The sequence below is a fragment of the Pezoporus wallicus genome, unplaced genomic scaffold (assembly GCF_028554395.1).
Source record: "Pezoporus wallicus isolate ANWC-B61680 ecotype Strahan unplaced genomic scaffold, APGP_CSIRO_Pwel_v1 contig_3812, whole genome shotgun sequence".
In the NCBI taxonomy this organism is placed as follows: Eukaryota; Metazoa; Chordata; class Aves; order Psittaciformes; family Psittacidae; genus Pezoporus; species Pezoporus wallicus.
Window position 1 is genome coordinate 1,665,529 of NW_026639618.1, and position 3,939 is coordinate 1,669,467.

The 3,939-nt window shown below is 40.9% G+C and overlaps 1 long non-coding RNA gene across 2 annotated transcripts; it reads right to left on the reverse strand.

Moving 5' to 3' along the window:
• Positions 1-242: 242 nt before the first annotated feature.
• Positions 243-3,459, reverse strand: LOC130602414 (uncharacterized). 2 transcript variants are annotated; one of them, XR_008972900.1, is made up of 3 exons: positions 2,747-3,459; positions 1,520-1,582; positions 243-452 (listed from the first exon to the last, which is right to left on the reverse strand). It is a non-coding gene; the product is annotated as an uncharacterized LOC130602414 (long non-coding RNA). The 2 variants fall into 2 exon arrangements; XR_008972899.1 differs by lacking the exon at positions 243-452 and adding an exon at positions 521-1,121.
• Between the last annotated feature and the right edge of the window lie 480 nt (positions 3,460-3,939).

A 3,939-nucleotide genomic window follows, 5' to 3' on the forward strand; every position in this document is an offset into this window, starting at 1 on the left:
GGAGGTCTGTTGAAGCTCTAATAGCTGTCCAACCTTGTCCACTATAGCAAAGCAAAAGCAGGCCCAGTTTTTCTTGAGCAAGCTGAGTTTGCAGTTCATGTTTCCATATAGCACTTGAGACCCTTAGCCCATGTCTTGACCACTTTTCCACAACATGTTTATAAGCTGCTTAAATTTCCCTTCTGTTACGCAGTTGCTCACAAAGCTTATCTCCTTCCTGCCTCATTTAGGACAAGAACCATCAGACCTTTCAGGAAGGCAAATCAAAGCAAGATGAGGCTGTGTGTTTTGCTTTCACACTGGTGAGAAACCACAAATATTTCTTCCTACACCATAATGAAGAACGTGGTATCATTGCTAGAAGAAAGGCTCCAGCTATATCCTCCTTTCTCCCATTTAGATATGCCTCTTTTGGGAACTGTAGTCCACAAACAGTATGTGAATAAAGGTGTCTGTAAGGCATGAAAGGAATGTCTCAACGTACATTAAAAAAAGGTATGTCCATGAATCTAAGAAGCAAGCAGATCCATGTGAACATCCTTGTCCCTCAGTAAGGAATCTCTAGAGTCCTTCATCTTGGGAGACTCCTGGAGAAAGCTTGTAAATGTAAGATGTAGAAAGAACATTGCAAAGTATAGAGAAGCGCAGTTAAAGGTGGACCTACTCTCTAGTTCAGCAGTTCATAAATCTTTAATGTATAGCTCCTTTCAACAGGCCTCAGCAGTCTTCGTGACCTTCACTTATTTACAATTCCACATCAGAGAAGCGTTACAGCAACCTTATTTTGGGTGGCCAAAATGATGATGATTGTGACAGATTTGCATCTGGCAGAAAAGGTTTTGCCTTGACATGAGCATAAAGATTTTTCTTGGCCAGAGTTGCTCCTGGAGAGTACAGGTACACAACTAGAATGTGCTGAGTGCTGTGTTACATCATCCTGCAAGTGTCAGTCATGCTTTCTCAAGGAAGAATGCTGGTATTAATTCTGCCAGCTCTTCTGGCCGCCTTCCCTACCCAATTCAGCCTGTCTGGCATGAGTGGTGAGATTTCAGCCAGGGCTTAAGCTCATTAAAGTGGTCTATCACTCATCATCCATGTCAGAAATGACAGTGATGTAGAAGCTGAAAGTCATCAGTGAATTGGATGCACCAAAATCAATGATCCTCCCTAATCTTTCCAGTGTCTTTATCCAAAAGCTAAGCCAGAATCAAGTGGATATAAATTAATAGAGGAATGCAAATAGATTCTAGATTATAGATCCCTGTTAATCTTCTTTCCCAAAAGAAACACTGGAACTGCAGACCGTTATCACAGGTACTGTCCTAAGATTTCCTCACTTTTACAGATAGACACAGTACTTCTATGTGGACTTCTAAATACAGGTGCAATGCCACACACTACTGTCTTCTATAATGGATGGCATATACTAGTACTCAGTAGAATTATTCTACCATGCTTATTCACTTTTTAATTATCAATAGTCCAAAGTTTGTTATGAGCTGTGTGCATGCATCTGTACCTGGTTGAGTGTTGGAAATGAAAGCAAGAAAGTGAATTCCAGGTAGAGCCATTCTGTGTGCAGCTATGCAGAAGGATATTAAATTAAGTTTACAGTTAGTATCTGTAATTTTGGTGCTATTTAACAACTGAGAGCCTGTCTTGCAGCTAACTTTCTTTATATGAAGGGGGGTTTGTTGAAGGAAAGAATTTAAGGTGCTTCAAAAAGCCATTTCCAATTCCAAAGCAATTTTTAAGATTTTTTGAAAAGCCAACAAAATCCTCTCAGCAATTCCTCTATGTGGAATCATACTGTCAGCATGGAGGGGTCACTGACAGGCCCAGAAATTGTATGTAGAGAAAGTAAGACCAGACTGTCACCTTCTGCATGGACCAGCTTTCGAAGGGAACATGAGAAGCAATCTGAAAGTAAATGTGACAGGTATTTTTTAGATGCAGACAAATGGCAACTCTCAGCAACTCAGTCCTGATGGTCACAAATCACATGTGCCCATTCAAAAGTCTTTTCTTTTCTTGTTTTTCTTTTCTCCCTTGACACCTTCATGACCTTTTTCTGCTTTATTCCCTCTAGTCCTTTCATATCTGAAAGCTTCCCTTTCCTGTGTCTGCATAGGAGTTCAATTTTCAAATGCTATTCAACATAACACTAAACTTTCTGTTCCCCTCCGCAGTCTGACATTTCTGTTTCTTGTTCCCAGTTTCCTTTTTCTTTTCCTCCATGTACATGATCCAGCTTCTCCAAACCAGTTCTGTGCCTAGTGAGCCTGCTTCCCATCACCTTTCCTACTTGGTGCCTTTGTTTTAATCTTTCCTTACTTCCAATCAGTTTTCACTAATTCCCATTCCTAACCCTTTCCTTAGGCTGCTAAATCATCTCTCCATCTTCAGTCTCTCTTCAACCAGACTGGCTTCTCATCTGATTTATTTTGCAACTAGCTCCTCATCTCAATAGGTCTAAGGGTGACCTGTGTCCTTGCACTCATCCTAACTTGTGGCTTTTCATCTAGTTAGCATGAGTTTCTTCATCTCTGCCTTTGTTCTGTCATGAACTTGCCGGTCTCAGAGTTTTTCATATTGTCCCTCTTCTTCCTTACTGATTTTAGATTATGGTCTCCTTGTCCAACCAGTTTCATATTCTTTTTGACAAAACCCACCAACTCCCATGCTTTTCCAGCTCAGTCTCTTGGTCCTCTCTGGCCACACATCCAAGGTCTTGGTCTTTTCTTACTTGGACTCAAGTTAGATGATTTCTTGCTCTCTGTTGGTCTGGCAGTGTGTGGGCACAGAAGACCCAAGTCATAAGCCAGATTGCTGTGATTTTTAAAAGCAAATCCAGGGTTGGTAAGGATGCAGAAGGCTCATGTCACTCTATGGAGATAATGCAGTTGGCATGCAAGAGATAGCACATGCTCAAGACAGAAATTCTGAGGCACTTATGTGCCAAACTCTGCCATATTACTAATGAATAGGGTTTAAAACCCAGCCAAATATGGGCAAATGTCTATGTGTCTGGCACCAGGGTGCCTCCAGCCTGCCAACCTTCAAGTCAAAGCATGGAGAAGCTAGCATTTCCAAAAGAGAATTCTTACAACCAATTCATTAATGTTAGCAAAACAATGCCTTTTTTCTTAATCTTTTTTCTGGGAAATAGCATAACCATTTTTGCAGAAACTTTCCAAAAGAAATCTAAACAGAGGCAGTCACCCAGCAGAAAAATTCACAAAGTTATAAATAACCAGAATTAGGATTTATAATTAGAAGCATTGAGCAAATTTCTAGTATTGGGTGGCACAGTATCAATAACAACCATTTTTATTACTGTAGCCCCCAAAATGCTGCTCAGGGACCATAGCTCCACTGCATTAAATGTGTACAAGCACAGAGCAGGGATATGTATTCAATATTGTTGTCCCAAAGAGCGTATAACTTGATTTTTAGACAACAGAAATGAGATAAATCCAGACACATGCAGAGTGCAAGGAAACAGTTGGAAAATACTATTTGGTGTGACTGGCAAATCATCTCAAGGTACAATCTGTTTATGTATTGCCAAGTATTTCATAGGTGTTGGGAAAAATAAGAGTTTTTAAGGAAAATGAGACTTCATCAGGTGATGAAGGGGTAATTCTGCAGATACTTACAGAGGAACAGGAAAAAAGGCACACAGAAATGTAAGTAAAACTAATCAGCCATGCTATGGGCCTCCAGGCAGATGACATCCAGTCATGAGAAAAGGCCAGCAAGCAAAGGAAGAGTGGACTGGAAAGCAAGCCAGAGTCAAGGATGGCACCCAAGCGGTTCCCCTAATTATTGGGACTGCCACATGTGCCCATCTCTGTGCAGAGAGCGGACTGTATAACTTATGGACCATTATTCCCCTATCACCTTCTTGCCACCACAAACGAAGAAACAGGCAGCCTG